This window comes from Grammomys surdaster, unplaced genomic scaffold (genome assembly GCF_004785775.1).
Source record: "Grammomys surdaster isolate TR1022 unplaced genomic scaffold, NIH_TR_1.0 165, whole genome shotgun sequence".
NCBI classification, from domain to species: domain Eukaryota; kingdom Metazoa; phylum Chordata; class Mammalia; order Rodentia; family Muridae; genus Grammomys; species Grammomys surdaster.
Window position 1 is genome coordinate 9,736,940 of NW_021604613.1, and position 18,828 is coordinate 9,755,767.

An 18,828-nucleotide genomic window follows, 5' to 3' on the forward strand; every position below is an offset into this window, starting at 1 on the left:
CTCTAAGAAAAAGCTGAATGTGTCTATAGAGACCCAATAAAGCCACCAGAAAAATGATTTCTGACCTAAAATTATGTATTGCCTTAGAAACTGGGCCGTGATTGCCTCATTAATATCTGTTGTAGTAAGTATTTAAAATTGGCCTCTGGTTCAGGCCAACAATCTAAGCTGCAACAGCTCTGCCTAGCCCAGCTGCCATGTTTCAAGGCCACATGCGTGCTGCAGTTAGAAATGTCCAACTAGAAACACCTGCCCTGCCACCAAGAAGACGTCAGCGTGGGAGATAGCTCAATCTCCCTCGCTGTCTCTGCAAGGCTGGGCATTGTCTAGACCATCCTGCCATCCATGTGGGCCCAGTAGAAAGGTGAGACTCTAATGCTTAAAGATTAATCAAAGGCTTATATATTTGGTAATGATCAGTAACAAGATGCCCATACAATCAGAAGTGTAACTCAATACCCAACCTAGATATACCAACTACCTTTGACAGTACAGACTCATGAACATCTACCTCCATCTCCTCTCTGTCTCTTGTTCTCCTCTCCCGTCTCCTAGCTCCTCCTCTTCGTTTTTCTCCTCTCCTCCTTATTCTACCCCTTCCTCTCCTAATTCCTCCCACCGTAGCTCCTCCTACAGTATCTTCTGCAAAGAGTTTGTAAGAATATTTTATAGTCATAATCGAAACAAAGAGGCTGATAAATAGAACTTAGCACCAGTTTTTCTTTGACTTTAAAATGGAATTCATTTAAGCTAAACTTTAAATATATCATGATGAACACATTTAGTGAAAGTGTGCTGAGTGTCCAATCTCAGATGGGCTCATAGATGTTAGAGGCATCTGGAAATTCTTTTGTGTAATGCATGGCAGCTGCCTGCTTTGGTGGAAGCAGGAGAGAGCACAGAGAGATCTGGGATATGACTGCCTGTGTCTATGCCTTTGTATCTGTGAGACAGTTGATAACTCAGTTCTTTAGTTTCATTACTGGGGAAGTGGGAAATGAAATTTTCATCTCACAGGCTACCTTTGAGAAGAGAGCGAAGGCCCTTGGTATTTTGCAGTGTTTTGTTAGTTCTACTTGGCAACCATTTTCATGAGAATAATTCTTCATTAGCAGTTGAATATTAAAAGATACTGAAATAGCTAGCTTTACATAGAATAGAAGAATCTAGGCTAAGGGCAGGCAAGCTACTGCTCTCTGTTTTTGTAGTGGTAGTTTTATTTTGCTTGCTGTGCTGTAGCATTTAGATACTGTCTCTGGCTGCTGTCATGTGACCATACAGAGTAGTTGTTATATATATGCTAAGGCTTATAAAACCTATGATACGTATTGCTATTCCATAAAAACCGTCAAACTTTGGTGTAAGCTATTTTCATGGACTTGATTGATTTAGGATTTGCTTAAGTTATGATATGAAGTATTTGGTTTACACATACTGGATCTGCTTCAAGTGAGGAGCCTTAGGAGTAGACTCAGCATTGCTTAGCTCTTCCCTGGATTATCTTGCCTAGCGATGACATTCCTCAGAACAGTTGGGAATAACACATCTAGAACCTCCAGAAGGAGAATTGGATAGGACCAAAACTTCCTGAGTCAACTTCAAAGTGAGGAAATGCAACTTCTATCTGCCTAGAGTTAGGGACATTATTCAGTCTTCATGACAACATGTGGATTCAAGCATAAGTCTCTGTGAGAGATATTCTGCAGAGTCCAGAGATCTTAGATTGAGTGAACATGGCTCTTGGTTTCTAGGATGGGTAGTTTCAGTGCCAGTCTGCAAAATTTTGTAGCCAAGACTCTAAACTATAAATATGAAGATTTAGATACATTAGCAACATAGCAATTGTTGATCCCTGTTCAAAGTTCTGAGGCTCCCCACCTTCTTCTTTTTTCAGTAAGTGATGGTCTGCCATCCCAAATGTCATTTCATTTCTTTTTGATTGATTTTTTTGAGGAAGATTGTCAATAAAGCCATCATTCTCGACTGTTGATTGGTGCTTTAGAGTTCAAACATTCTCTCATTAACATAATCTCATTCAAATAACAGGATGGGTTCTCCTCATAAGTTAGGAGAATTACTCCTATTTTATAGATGATAAAAATGTTTGCTCCCAAGAAGCTAAGCTGCTTGCCTGAAACTATGGGACTTTAAAAGGGATGTGATGTGGGCTTGTGTGGGGTGTAGGAGTGGGGAGGCTTCTTGTGTTTGCTCCCAGAGCTCTGTTGTCTTTGCTTTGCCATTTTACTTGATTTTATCAGCCAAAGTGTATGGAAAGATGGGTAAATACAAAATTTCTTTCTTATCAAATAAACATCAAGGAGAAAATAGAATTTTACAGTGTGAAGAATTAAAAAGAGCACCTAAGTTAGAGGCTGTAAAATGTTAACCCATAGTTTCCCCTGGCCGTAGGCCTGTTTACATGAGTTCAGATAATATCTGCGTGCGCGCACACACACACACACACACACACACACACACACACACACAAATAACTTGGAATTGAGTCTTAAGTAATATCCCAATGAGCAATGATTTCCAGCTGCTTTGGAGAAGCATCAGACATGGAGCTCATGTTTCTGTATGGCCATGGGCTGGAGTGAAGCAGTAGTGTCTCCTGGGAGGAGGGCAGTGCTTTTGAGATTCTTCCAGTGTCTCCCACTCCCTGATGTTCTGATAGCCAAACACCTCTCTGGTCATTTACTGTAGTTATCTGGCTCCCGAAAGCCTCTGTGCTTTGGACCCTTGATCTAGGTTTGGGCACTACCTTAGATAAAGAGGAAATGAAACTCTAAGTACAGCGGGGGAGGTAGCTTGGCAGTGGGAACTTTCTCTCTGAGACATGGGCTTTTCTTAGATGCTGATGTCTGATGTTTAAAGTCCTATGGCTTCAGTCAGATTATCATTACTGCTAATAAGAAGAAATCAGGGAAACACTAATTAGTCAAGAGGGAATGTATACACTTTATTGAGGGGATAATGGTCTAGTCTGTTACATAGACGTTTGTGTTTCAAATATTTTATAACAAGGCTAAAAACCCAATCTAAGTATTGTAGGAAAATATATTGAATGGAAAATAGAGTTTTCCAGAGTCAACCAAATTCATTCTACTTGAGAAATTGTTTGGAAGGTAAATATTTTGAGTGAATTTCAGCATCAAGACTGAATTTGTTTTAGAAGAAATTTATTTCTCCTTAGCATTATCCCCTGTGATGAATTCTTTCTTTGAAAGCCTCATGTGTGAAAGAGAAGTTAAGGAGAGGTCACAGTGAGCATCTACTGTGAGAATGCAAAGAACAGTGATGGTGAGCTTGCGCAGATGCCCTCAGTCACATAGGGCATCGCCTATAGGCAGACCGAGTGAGGACAGGTAGGTCAAAGGAATCCATGGAGGGACCTACTAAGTGACAAGAAATGGTGTCTGGTGCACACGTGGCTGAGTGAGGGACAGTGTTTATCACCTGTTGTTTTTCCCAAAATGTAATTTTTAGGGTAGGTTGTATAGTTCAAACTCAAAGGGGATAAATCACATTCCTATCTGAGAAACATGAAAAACAATTATAATAAACAATACATTGTTCAGATTTTTAGATGCTTATAGAATTTGATGAGGACATGTATAGATAATTGTGTCTGTTCTTGTTATCATTCACTCATTCACTTGATAATTATTTATGGCAGTTGGCTGTATGTATCGGTGTGGAATTCCCAAAAGTAAAATCATTATCGTTTTTTCTTTTTTCTTTTTTTTGGTTTTATTTTCAAGCTAACTGGGGAGAAAGGAAGACAGGAATACTTGGTGCATTTTAAGGCTGTGAATCAATGTTTTTGCTGTTTAGAGAAAGAGACTATTTTCAGTGTGAGCCAGACAAAGTCTGAGAGATGAGGGCTCAGATTTTGGCTAGGCTCTAAAGGATTGGGGTGTGTGTGTGAAAAATCAATATGCTTATTAATATTTCTCTGGGGGAATACTAGAGGCAGAGCAACAGCACATTAAAGCATGAGGAAAAAAACCTGTAAAGCCCATGACTTCCTGGCTAGGAAGGAGGGCTGCACAGGTTGGCATGCATTGCCTGAAGGGCTGGGCCTCTCATGAGACAGCATCTGTGTTTCAAAGATGTGAGTTCCGTGGCCGAGCAAAGGAACTTACTGTCAAGCCTATGGTATACACTCAGCAAGTGTCTTGAGATGGATCGCTCTCAGTGGCGTTTATATAATACCTTTGTAAACAGCTGTGATACAGGAAAGCTTGCTTAGGAGACAATCAAAGCTTTCCTAAGCAGAAACATCTCCCCAGACTCTCACCTGGGTTCACTTGGAGACTCTCCATGGTGTAACACAAGCTACACAGTGAACAACAGAAAATACAAAGGGTAGATGTACAGAGAGAAGACTCTTAGCAACACAGCACAGGCAGAGAATATTATTTTAATAGTGTTGCCTCTGAAATGCCATTTGATTTTCAGTTTCAGTATGTGGCTGTGGGAAATCCTCACGCAGGATCTGTGTGAAGTCTCTCTTGTTGCAGTGTGCTCCCTCATTGCCTTCTTTGAGCTTCAAAGGACTATTTAGGGAGACACATTAGACTTAAATGACCCCAACGGGTGCTATTTTTACTTGCTCAGAGAGCTGTGCAGACATGGTGGGTAAAGCTATGAAAGTAAGATATCAAATGTGGTTTCTGTTATTATTCTTGAAGATAAAAATTTGTGGTGTGAGATGAGGACTTTGCAGGTACTGGGTAAGCAAGCCTACCTTTCAGTGTTCCATGGTAGCTACCTCACATATACATTCAGGCAAAAGGCAAACAGTGCTCCTAAATGAATGACACCAAGAATTCACAACTTATAAGAAAGATTTTAAAGGTGGCCATGTTGATACAGGCTTGAAATCCTGGCACCTTGGAGGCAGAAGGAGCAGGAGCAGGATTTTAAAACCAGCCTTTATTTTATAGCCTGGAATAAATGAAACCTTGTCTCCAAAAGCCAAAAACACATTTTAAAAATTAAGGAAATAAAAATTACTTTATGAGAATAGATTCAGCATATGTTGTTTGCTCCCTTAACAATTTAGGCAGAAGTGAATATCTGAATTTTTTTGAAAACTAGTATCTTAAAATTTATATAGTAATAGATAATCTGGGTAAAGTTTTCATATGTGGTTGACAATATTTCAAAATTAGTTTATAAGTGTAGATTTGAATTTTCAACCACAAAATGAAGTAAATGTCAATTTTGTGTGTCAATTAGATCAGTCAGTTAGATCCAGCGGGTGATGCTGGCTGGAGGAGAGCATCTGAGCTGGTGGATCAGTAGAGCAGGTCTCTCTCCAGTGTGGGTGGCCATCGCGCCGAGTGTTGAGAGCCAGCATAGAACAGAATCAGCAATAAAAGCAGAGGAAGAAGGAACACCCCTATGCTTCCTGTCTTGTCTCTTCTGCTATTGGGGTGAGACATATAGTCCATACACAGACCTTCAGACTCATGCTTACTCTCAACACTAGATTTTCGGAGTCACCAGCTTACAGAAGGCAGATCATGGGACATCTTAGTTTCCACAGTAGAGTAGAATAAACCAATGCTGTATAGTGCCTAGGTATTTATTCATCTATGAATTTATACATCTGTTTAAATATCGTTGTATCATGTGTCTGTTGGCTGTCCATCCATGTCTCCACCTACCCACTTTCTATTTGTTTTTTTTTTAAGTGAGTTTGTGTCTGTGTGTTTGAGAACCCTTACAAATACAGCCTTACAAATACAGAGGGTCATTGTAAAGTAGTTTTGTTTTTGTTTTTGTCATTCACTGTTGTTTTTGTAAATTTATTTGGATTTACTTATCCTTACTCTTGGTTAACATTCAGATACAGTTTTATGATCATTGCAGTCAGACTGGAGCGTTGGGAAACATGGTTCTTACTTGGTAATATGTCTAGTCCAGGATATTTTCCTCAGATTTGAAATTCAGTTAAAGTTGAAGCTTGTTTCTCCAAGTGCAGGGCTGCTGCACAGTGTAGTGGAGATGTGCCTCTTTCTCTTTCCTATTCTGAGTTTACTTCCTCCTCTCCGTTCTGCCAGCTTGCTGACTTTGAAGTTGGTCACAGTACACAGTGACACAGTGTGAACTTAGAAAGAACTCATTATTTTCTCTTGGTTCTAGAAATCTCTTCATCACAGGATATCTCTTATCTGTAATCTCCTCACGTGGGTAAAAGTATTTATGCTAACTTACCTATCCCCTATGATGCATTGCTCAGCTCTGAGGCATTTAGAAATTTGGTAATATACATATATGACAAACTTTTTTATTTTGACTGCCTCAAAGTTTACAGTTCTTTGGTTTGTATTGTTCAGCCATCACCACCCCCCACCTTCAACTTTGGACTTTGGTGAGTTGAGACCTAAAATTTAAAGAGAAGAACTTGAAACAACTTATTTTCATTCGTTATTAAGCAGTGCCTAAAATGGGCTTTTGAAATAATACAAATGCACTTTCAATTCATGTGTATAGTGTCATCTAATTCTTTGGGTGAATCTTGCTTTTCCTCTCCCTCGCTCTTCTCCCTTAAGTAAGTGGCACACAGGCATTTCTTAGTGTTCATGTCAGTCTTCAAAGTGCAGAGGACATGGTGGAGAATTTTATGAATCTTCTGTTGAAATTGAATGTCTGATTATATTTGCAACATGTAACTTGGATTAATGTGTTTTAAAGTAATTTTAATTGTAGTCCAACAGTGCATTGAGCAAGCATAACTTTTTTCTGAAAAATAATTTGGAGACTTTAGTTAACTGATAAAACTTATTCATCACAAAAAAAAAAACAAAAAAACAAAACAAAACAAAAAAAAAGAATATGGCTCCTTACTTCACACTGCCCTTTGCATTCTCTACGTTCTGACAATTATAATTCCATGCTCTAAGTCTGAGTGCCCCAGGACCCCACGTAAGAGCAAGTGTCTCTTTTCACAAAGCATAATACTTTTAAGGTTCAACTGTCTCTGTACTTCCTTTTAAGGTGGAATGATATTATATTGTGTGTTAGCTTGCAGGCGATTCAACTGTGCTCCTCCCTGGGACCTAGCTGGGGTGGGTTTAGCCTAATGCTGCTTATATTCTAATGTTAACTTGGGTCCCCAAAATTGTTTGCAGGAGAGCGTCTGCATGTAAGACACTGAGGGATCCTTCCCTGTTGGTAATAAAGATGCCAACAGCCAGTAGCTGGGCAGGGCAGACAGAGGCGTGACTTTAGGATTCCTGGGCTAGGACTCTGAGGAGAGAGAGAGGAGAGATCCACCATGCAGGGAGAGTGTGGAGGAGATGAGAGAGGACATGTCTGAGAAGAGCGGAGGACAGGGAGATATAGCCACCATGTAGAAGCCAGGAGAGCGAGGCACGAGAGTCCAGGGCAGCCAAGATAGAATATAGAATTTAATAAGTATTAAAGGGAGCCAAGGTAGAATATAGAATTTAGTAAGTAATAACTTTGGATCATCTCAGGGAGGTGGATTAACCGCATGGAGGTTAGATAGTGGTCCAGCTATTGTGCTACAAAAGGCATATTAAAATATAAAGGCTTTGTGTGTGTGTGTGTGTGTGTGTGTGTGTGTGTCTTTCATTCGGGAATGTGAACCACTGGGGCAGGTAGCAGAATCCACTGCTGGCATTAATTAATTAATTAATTAATTAATTCAACAACTAGCTTGCAGGTGATTCCACTGGGCTCCTCCCAGGGACCTAGCAATGGCTTATATCATCATTTGCCCCCTGCTGCCACCAGGTGTGGGTGGCTTATAAAAGGACTGCCCGCCATTTCAGTTGTCTCCTCTCTCTTCCTTTCTGTCCTTCTCTGTCCCCCATTCTCTGCCCTCATGGCTTTGCTCCCATCTGTCTGCTTCTATCCCTTCTTCAGACTCTCACTCCCCTTCTTTCCCCCAATAAACATCCTCTATACCAAGTCTGTTGCATGGCATGATTTCTCAAGGGGACACATTAGCACACCCAGTACCATATTCTATTTCATAATATTGTGTGGTTATATCACACCTGAAAGAAAGGTAGCAAAGGGAGGCCAGGAGAAGAGGGTCCCTAGCATTTGTGGAGCCAACACTAGAGTCAGCTTTGTCCATGACATGGGACAAAGTCATGTTGCAGAGGCACAGATTTGAAAGTGTTTTCCTGGGTGTCCAGTGTATAGGAGTAGGTGACATAGATGTTTGGTACCTACTTCTCTGCTTTACTCTGCCATTGGCCTGTCACCCTGAATCAGTGGCTAATGGTCATGATATGAAATATAATGCAGTGTCAGCGGGGGTAAGGAGGTACCTGGAGGGCCTGTGCCAAGGAATTCCCTTGAGAAATCACACTATGTGACAGACCTGGTATAAGGGAGGTTTATTATGGGGGAAGGGAGGGGAGCAAGGACTTGGAGAAGGGGTAGAGGCAGACAGAGCCATCAGAGCAGAGAAGAGGGGACACAGAAGGATAGAAAGAGAGGCTTGCTAGGAATATGTTGGGGTGAGAGGGGGACAAAGAAAGAGAAAGGAAGAAAGAAGAGGAAGCAGTCATCTTATATGCTACCAGGCCACCGGTACCTAGTGGCTGTGCTGGTAGTAATGGCTGCAAGTGACGGGATAACTGTTGCTAGGTTGCTGGGAGGAGTGTAGCTGAACTATCTGCAAGCCAACACATCTCAGGAGAGCTGAAAAGGCAGTCAAATGATTACATATGTATGGGTACAGAAGTATGATTTGAGGAAGAAACTACTGTAGATGTAGGCATTTCTCACAATGGAAAGGATGGCAAATAGTCTCTTTAGATGATGCTGTGTTACCGTGTGTAAGAAAACCGGGTATATTTGATGAGGATTGGGTTTGTACACATAGGTTGATAGTGAATGCACCAGATAAAGGAGGGGCGGGGGCGGGGGCAAAGAGGAAGGAGATGGTATTTTCTACTGAGTTTGAGAGTTTGAGTGCTTGTAGGTAGAGTTTGTAGGATGATTCTCTTCCAGGCTGTGAAGGTGAGTTAGGAAGGCTTTGGTGCTGTGAGGATGGAGGCTGTGGGGTGGAGGAAGTCACTGAGAAGCATGCACAGAAAGGTTAGGGAGGCAGGAAATAGATGAGGAGACACCAAGAAGGCATGCACAGAGACGTGAGGAGAGAGTGGGGAAGGAGAGAAAGGATAAAAGTTCAGGTGAAAGGCATTAGTGATTGCAAGGGATTTCATATGGTGAGTAATGGAAAGTATCAGCTGAATTTGGAGGCTAGAAGGTGTTTGGTGACATTGGTGATGTTTTAGAGGAAGAAAATAAAGTTATAATTGTAATAGTGGGTGGATGGCTATGCAAGCAGTGAACCACTTTTAGAGAACATTGTGTATACATAGGATGGCGAGAGCAAAGGTGGAAGAGAATCACATGGTAGCTGAGGACCACGGCGTGGTAGCTGAGGACCACGGCAAGGCCGTTCTTTTATAAAATGGGAGGAAGTTGTCTTTGCCAGTTAAGAGCTTGTGAATTTGTGTTGGTGAATTGATTTGATAGCAATTTCATGAGTATAACAGCTGCCATTTATTGAGTGCCCACTGTGTGCCAAGCATCATGGTGTCTTCTGCTTTCATGTGAGTCTCTCGTGTGAACAGCAGTACTATTGCCATTTTCCAGAACAAGAAACTGAGCTCAGGTTATTTGCTCATGGTTCCACAGCTAATAAGTTGCAGAGAGTGTGCTCTTGTTGTCGCATTGTGGGGGGGACAGTTTTGTGCACTGTGTATCCAGATCATGGTTTCTATGCCCAGACATCTGATTGCAGTCTGGACTGTGATGGTCAATCATCTCCAGTTTCTATATTATGCAAAAATTGTTTTGTGTCACATCCAATTGGTTAATAAAAGAGCTGATCAGCTAGTAGCTGGGCAGAAGAGAATAGGATGGGATTTCTGATTCTTTGGGGCATCCCAGAGAGACCAGAGAGGTAAGGGAGCAGAGAAGGGCCATGAAGAGAAGAAGGATGGAGAAATCACCTGAAGAGAACTGGAGGATTTGCCATGAGGTCCTGATGAGAAAGCAGCATGAGAACACACATGGACAGAGTGAGCCAGGGCAAGGCAGAGATGGCAGTAATGAGGCATTCTGCTGGGTAGTAGCAGCCTAGTCAGGTTATAATAGCTCAGACCCTGTCCAAGCTATTAGTGTTTGTAGCTTGCTAATAAACATACCAGGTCTCTGTGACATTTATTTGGGAGTGCAAAGGGCCTAGAGTGAGCGTGGAAATGTCCTGCAGTTATTTAGGAGCAAAATGGATGTAAGAAAATCCTCCTCCAAGAATTAATTTTTACAGCAGATTGGCATTTGCAAACTGGTGTTGAATATTTTTTATGCACCTAATTTTAATTTTAATTTTTTGCCTATGAATATGAGGTTAAGGCACTCAACCTATTAGGTTTTTATCTTAGTAACTCATACAAAACCTACAACTTATATCCACAGTAAAACCTGCTCACAGAGCTTTGTCAAGAGCTTTATACTTAATCACCAAAAATTGGAGGCAACCCAACTCTCTTTCATTGGTGAATGGATAGAAACACTGTACACCAAAGAGTGGATATCATACCATAACAAAAGGGAACAGGCTGTCAAGCTACAGAAAACCACAGGGGCAACATGAATGAATATAGATAAATGAAAAATGCCAGTTGTCCAGTCTACTGCCATCATTCCCTAGGGGTTCCACACCAAGACAGCAATGCCTGTGGGTTGGTAAAGGGATCAGAGATAAGCCATGCTACTTCAGAATTCAGTGTTCCAATTTCTGGGGCATGCTTCTTATTTGGAAGTACAGTGTGCCAGGTAGGCTGCCTGCCAGGTCATGATTGCATTTTCTCCTAGTCTACATATGGATTAATTGTAAATGTTTGATATTCTGGGAAAGACAAAACTTTATAGATAGTGGATGGATCTGTGTGCTAGTGTTAAGCTATGGCAGAGGCAGGGAAATGATTGTATGCTGTGGTGGATAAATGGTGCTATGACCAAACTCACTAAGCTATACAGCAGCAAAAGAGAACCATGATCTTCAGTTAATTATAATGTCTCAGTAATGTTTCATTGATACTGATATACCACATGCATGCAAAGTATTTATAATAAACTAGATCCAGGGGGAAAGAATGTACAGAAACCCTGTGCTTAAAGTGCATTTCTTTTCCTGGAAACTTAAAACTGCTGTAAAAATAAGGTCAGGCCTATTAATGAAGAAATAATGTGTCCCCGTAGATCAGTTATATGCTCAACAACTTTTGCAGAATCATCTTGGTGAGCGTGTTCCTTTGAGGCTTACATAATACAGTTACAAGAAAGAAAAACAACACTTCTTCCAGAAAGAAATAATCAGCCGAACAAATCGGTAGTTATCAGAATGCAGGCTGTGGTACATCCTGTTTTTCTAGCCCCACTTACTAGTAAAACAACTCAAGTTGCACAGAAAAGGGAGACTTAATTGATTCCATGGCAGCACTGAAGTGTTTAGAATTGTTAAGGCACAAGAGGAAAGTCTATTTCTTCTGCACTGGAGTTTGTAAGAGTCTTTCATGAGTTAGGTGAGGAGGTAGAGAAGAGAGCGGCTGGAGAGAGAGGCCATGCTCTATTCAGTTACAGAACTGGGCTCAGTTGTGGGACATCCTTAGTATGTTTTTTTGTACTCAACTGAATGCCAAGAACCCCTCCACTTGGCATTGTAGCATTGCTGTGGATAGAGCAGCAAGGAACAAGAAGACCAGCCCCCCCTTCTCTGAAGATACCCTATGAGCTGGAGTGGCCACTCCCACTCCAAGCCTCTTCCCACTCTTCAGGGGAAAGCCCAAGGACAGCTGAGTGGCTTCCTGTGATCTGCTATGGTCAGGCTGTAGTCATCAGAAGTGACAGGTGATGGTCTTCTCTACAACCCTCAGCTACACCACCCTCCAGGGCTGAAGCCATGTAGCAGCAAGTGTCATTTGTGAGAGGAGCTTGTTCTAGACTCTGGAGGGCCTCCAGGGTCACTCCTAAGAGAAGCCTCTGCACTGCTCACCCACAGACCCAGATGGCACTGGCAACAGTGCAGCAACTTGACTCAGTCCCTTCTGTGTGTGAAGGGACTACTTGCTTTCTGGTATTTCATTAGGTTGGAACCCCAAGTGATGCCTTGCAGGTTTAGAAGAAAGGCAGTTCATGACTGTTCTCTTCCATTTCATAAACCCCTGGAGTGGAAACATTAGAAAAATCAGCAGAAAGAAATCCCTGAACACTGGTGGTCTAGACACTTCAGGAGCTACAAGGAGGGTCCCCTGCTCCCTAAAAGATTGGAAAGGCATCTCTGTCATAGAATTATTTACTTCACAAAAGGACTTTCACATTTGATTCATCTTTGAGGTCTGTATGATTGTGGAAGTCTGATACATTACAGTTTGAAGGGCTGAGAGAAGTAATTGTTTAGACCTTCACTTTATGAACGAGACAACTGATGAATGCAGAGTAACATGACTCACTCAAGGTTATAGATGCTGTTAGCTGCACAATAATCAGACTGTGCAGCCATGAAGGGTAGAAAGAACATGAGGGCAAGTCAGTTCTGATCTCCAAAGACTTCTGTTTAGATAGGACCGGGGTGGTGACAGCTAGCTCATTAGGCTAGTTATTGACCTAATGAAGCTATTTCACTTTCCACACATTCACATCTCCCCAATGAATTTTCTTGGAAATTAATGGTCTTTGAAGACGGAATGGTATTGTATGAATCCTGAGTTTACTGTTTACTCTTTGTGTAACCGACTTATAGAAGAATAATAGCTTCCTCATGGTGTTGAGATAATGAAAGGAGGTAATCTACATAAGCAGTGTGCTACTTATTCCCTTACGACACCTGTAAATTGGAGGTCCTGTTGGACAATATCTCACCCAGAGCTGTGGTTCTCTGAAGACAGTAAATAAAGACAAAGCATGCTATCACATTACCAAGTAGGGTATATTAGAAGGCACCCTTTCTTAGCCACTGCAGATAATTATTATAACTTCTCTTTCCTTGTGGTGCTGAGGATGAGACCCACATGCCAGTGAGCTGTATCCATAGCCCTTTAAAAATGTTTATTGTGAGATAGGGTCTTACTAATTTGTCCAGGCTTTCCTGTAAGTTGCTTTGTAGCTCAGGATGGCTTCAAGCTCATGACCCTCCTACCTCAGTCTTCTGAGTAGCTGAGACTGCATGCAAATGATGCCATGCTCAGCAAATTCTGACTTCTTACGTCACAGTTTCTCCTGGTCAGGAGCTTTTTATGACTGGAATGCCACACACTGTCCTCTTCAGCATTGCCTGTCATCTTCATTAAATTTGAAATGTTGATCTTTTTTTGTTTCATGCAATTGTGTTTCATTCACTATCATGACTAAACATTTTTATTACATGAATATTCCAAAATTTAATGTATCCATTTTCAGCTGATAGGCATATGGGTTATTCTGCATTTTGAGGCTTTTGAGTAATGCTGACATGAACATTCTTTTATAAAATAAAAGATTTTTTTTTACATTGACTTGTGTGTGTATGTGTGGGCATGTGTAGACCACAACTTGTGTCGAGGAAACCTGTGGGAGTCTGTCCTCTCATCCTACCATGTGGGCTCTAGGTATTAGACCTGATCATCAAACTTGGCATCAAGCACCTGTACACACTGAGCCATCTCACTGGCCTACATTTAGCATATGTATACCTGTCTTTTGAGAACACACACACACACACACACACACACACACACACACACACACACACGGGATTTATTAGAATGACTTACAAGCTGTAGTCCAGCTAATACAACAATGGTTGGCTATAAATAGAAAGTTCAAGAATTTAGTAGTTGCTCAGTCCACAAGGCTGGATGTCTCAGCTAGTCCTCAGTATACATCAGAATCCTGAAGAAGTAGGCTCTAATACTAGTAAAGGAATAGACTTGTCAGTGAGGAAAAGGGCAAAAGCTTCCTTCTTCTGTGTCCTTATATAGGCTTCTAGAAGAAGGTACGGACTAGATTAAATAGAGGCGGGTTTTCCCAGCTTAAAAGATCTGAATTAAGGGTGTGTCTTTCTGCCTCAAAGGTCCAGATTAGAAGTAGGTCTTCCCACTTCAAATCACTCACAGGTGTGCCACTCTATTTTTGGGTTCTAGTTAATTCCAAATGTCAAATTGACAACCAAGAATACATATCACAGTAGTCCTCCACCTAGGCTGCTTATAAGTATTTTTATGGTTCATTGTTTGTTAAACAGCACAGCCTGACATTTTGTGCTTAGTTTATACATTAGACAAAGAAGAAATGCCCTGCAGGAAGCCAGGAAGTTGGGTCTAAGCGGTTTTGCCCTTATGAACAAGCTTGCGGAGAGGAAAGATATGACTTGTTGAGATGGTATTGGTCTCTCTTGAGCACACAATCCATGCTCCCCATAGATCACATCTTGGAGTTATTTGCTGGAATCTTTTATATGTTCTACAGACTTAGTTATGATTTGAGAAATAATAACAAAAATCTTATATTCTTGATTCTAGCTTTTAGACTTTTAACTTAAAATAGAAAATGTTGATATTTTAGCTCATCTATTTCCTAGTATTACAGGTAATTTCCCTTGGGTACTTATTTGGCTTAATAAATTATGCTTAGTATCAAAAAACTATAGGCCTATGAGAGAGAACATAAGGCTTTCTGAAGCTAACGTTTTAGGTATGTTTTCTCTCTTATACAAATATTCCCATTAAAAACTCCCACGTCAGAAGCAGGGAGGTATGAGAATTATGAGGGTCAGATGCAGTGGAGGACTGACGCAGAACTGTTTTCCAGACATGACTGGACCACTGCACACAGGAACTCATGGCAACTGTGACTGCAGGGCACAAGATTTACATAGGATCAATTCTAGCATAAATTAGGGTAAGGGTTATGCCATCTTATCTCTAGCTGATTGGCTACTGACAATTGATGACTGATAGGGCGGGGAGAGCCAGTTTATTTTTATTTTGTTTTTTGTTTGTTTTGATTTGTTCTAAAGCAGATCAGGTGGTAAAGACCAACTAACTAGGATAGATGCTTCAATGGCTATCATAGACATTGCTACTAGTACCCATGGGTACCCTGCTGAATATAGAGTAAGAAAAGATAGCTGGATATGAGAATCAAGCCTGAAAGCAGAGCACTCCCTCAGAACCCATGACAGGCTGCTCATTCTCTAGTGGTTAGCCTATACCCTTGCACATACAAGGCAGCACTAAGTAGAATCGGGGTTTACAAAAGAGAATATGAAGTTGAGAGGAAGAAGTTGTGCCAGGGAATGGGAGGAGATGCAAAGGAAGAATGGGTGGGGATAGATCTTATCAAGCATATTATATTCATGTATAAAAAAATTAAACAAAAAGATATCTGAGATGGAATTGGAGATGTTTCAAAGTCTTGTAGTTGGAGGAGTTTCAGTTTCTGATGATTTGAGGTTGTTCTTTGAAACCTTCCCTCACCTCAGGCATATAGCCGAGGATCTTAATTAGAGAATTCATTAAAAATAGCTTAACCCAGTGTGTGATTTTAATTTATACATGTGATGCTTTTCTGAAGGTGAAGTGATTAATATTAGCCAGTGCATGCATGAGACAAGAAGTTCATGTTCTGATAAATGAATCAGCTTCCAGGGTAATTAAAAGCTTGAACTGAGCTGTCTCTTCACTGCTGTTCTACTGTAAGTTAAATTGGACCTTAAACATTATTTAAGGCTTCAGTGTAATCTACTAAACATTTTAAAAAAATCTGGAATCTGTTCTTATTTCTATAAATGTTCTGCTTGATAGCTAGCCTTTTGTGTAAATTCAGTAGATTTTAAACATTTGGTTCATTCAAATTACTCTTTTCTGTTTTCAAGAAAGGTTGAAAAACATTAAAGGGAAATTTAGAAATTAGTCATTCAGTTCTTTGATGTATCAATTCACAAACACTAACACTGGGAACATTTAACTGATTAGAATGCTCTGAATGAATTTGTTATTTGAGGACAGTCTTTGAATGAATGTCTTTAATTTGTTGGCACCCTACTGCCATTACTTAGGCTTGTTTCCAATATTAACTCACAAGAAGCTTTGGCTAACTTAGCTGTAGAAGATGTGTTCAAGTTACATCCATGATTATAGAGTTTAAGAATCTTTGTGGTCTTGAAATATATACTATAATTGACTAGTTAGTATTATGTATTAAGTCTAGGATGATCATGTTTAAGTGATAAATACCAGAGTTTCATGTTTGCTATTAGAACCTTTTACTGCAAGGTACTGTGAGTGAAAACTCCTGAGAAGTGTTATCCACAGAGACTGATTTATTATTCACTTCTGTGGAGAGATTGAGAAGTTATAGGTCCAGGGGATAATTACCTTATCCTGGTTAAGCTTTAGCTCTGAGAGTAACCATTCCTTTCCCACCAGTGTGTCAGAACCAACATCCTGTGACTAATAGATAAAAACCTTTAGAGTCCATTGACTAAGAAGACTTATTGGCTTCCACCAACCCCAAAGCTAAGATTGTCATCAGAAAGTATCACAGATCTATAGAAAAGCTTCCCCTATCTTGCTGTAACCATCTCTCTGATGTGCCAAAGCATTTTAAACTTGACATGATTTATGACTTTGTTCTATTAAAACTATATACTTTTATAAAACTGCTTCCATGTTGGAACATGGAATTTATGATAACTTAAATCTGTGTTTCTGGATCATGGTTTACTCAAAATGGCTCCAGAATATACTATCTCTTATTCCATTTAGATAACAGCTGTGGTTTTCCACATCTCAAATGCTCACAGAATAGATCCTTAAAATTCTTCTAACAGATACCTAAGTAAGCATATTTTGGTCTCATGTGTAAAAATGTAAGCATACAGTGTCATGGAACAGATTATACACTGAATCCTTTGGTACAAGAGACCTTCAGAATAAGAGATTTGCCATGTTAGACTAATTATTTCAAATTTAGGTTCTGTTTCCAATTTCAAATTCTCAAAAAGGTCCAACAGCCAATGAACATAAAAGTACCTATTTCTAATTTAGATGCTTCTGCAGAACATGAAAGGAAATCATGAGGCCATTAACACATCTAGAAATAGCTGTTTTCTGGCTTTCAGTTCCCAAGATAGCTCAGTGAAAAGAAAATTTTTATTTAATGCAAGGATGGAGGTAAAATTTCAGATGATTTTCTTTTTAAACTTTCCTTCCTTCTTTCCTTCCTATCCACTCTACCTCCCTTCCTTACTTTAATTCTTTTTAAAGACCCTATTGAATGTTGAAATATGAAAATATTTGTAAGCATAACTTTTTTACAAACCTACTTTTAATAAGGGTTCATCCTCTCCTCTAGGCCACCACCCAGCATAGGAAGAGAAAAGTTCTTTGGATATGGAGGAAGGGGACCTCTTCACCAATACTTCTTTGAAGGCAAGCTCAATACTCTTTGGCAGCAGTTCAGTCATGTAGCCAACACCAGCAGCTGCAGACCAGTCCTCTAGGCAGGCAGACACAAACTAGCAATTGTTGGTCCCCTTAGGCTTGCCAACCAGCCTGAGGTGAGGCTGCAGAGTGACAAGCTGCTGCAGGAACCTCACAAACAGTTCTTAGGTGAGGTTCTCTCAATGCCAGTGTTATCACAACCTGAGCTCAACAATGCTATGTAAGGCAAGCCAATACATGGGAACCATTAGTGAAGACTAGTGAGGTGAAGCAAAGCAAACCAATGCTCAGTGCTCCTCTCCCACTGTCTGTGGGGTCACAGTTCTACTCCTTCATCAAGCATCCTTTCATGTGTCTACTTTAGCAAGGCATCCTTTCACCTGTGTGCCCCATCAAAACTTCATTTGACATAATAAATATTCCAAAGAAACTAGAAGTTTCCACTTCACGTATTCAATCTCCTTTTATAGAATGGCATGATATTTTCATGTAACACTACATATCCACTCACTAACCCCCTGAATCATGTAAATTATTCCTAATATAAGAAATTTATAAGTAGCAGCTATTCCATATGTGTGGAAAATAGTAGCAAAAAAAACCCTCTCAAATGTTCAGTGCATGCACAGTACAGTATCTTCTCCAGATGTTGAGCTGTTGATATGAACTGCAGATATAGTGGGCTGACTATATTGAAAAACTAGAATGAAAAGTTTTGGTTGCAAGAGTAAGTGACAGATATGGGTCATCTACAAGCCTGGGGCTGGTTACCTTTCCAAAGAAGAACAGAATCCAGGCAAATCCCCTGAGGAGGAGGAAGTAGAGGGGGAGGAGGAGGGAGAAGCAGGAGGGGGAAGGTAGAGAGACATGGAGGGCTTACCAGCTGAGCAAAGCATTCATTTCCTCACCTCATTTTGTTTCTGTAAAAACCTTCCTCTATGTGTGTGTGTTTGTATATCTCTATCTCTGTGTGCCTGTGTCTCTCTGTATATGTGAGTGTGTGTCTGTGTATTTGGGTGTCTGTCTCTGTGTTTCTGTCTCTCTGTCTCTGTCTCTCTGTCTGTTTCTGTCTCTGTCTCTGTTCTCTGTCTCTTTCTGTCTCTCTGTCTCTCTGTCTCTCTGTCTCTCTCTGTGTCTGTGTGTGTCTGTATGTCTATCTGCGTGTGCACCTGTGTCTCTCTGTATGTGTGAGAGTATGTGTGTGTCTGTGTATTTGTGTGTCTGTCGGTCTCTGTCTCTCTCTGTCTCTCTCTCTCTCTGTCTCTGTCTCTCTGTCTCTGTCTCTCTGTCTCTCTCTCTGTCTCTCTCTCTGTCTCTCTGTCTCTCTCTGTCTCTCTCT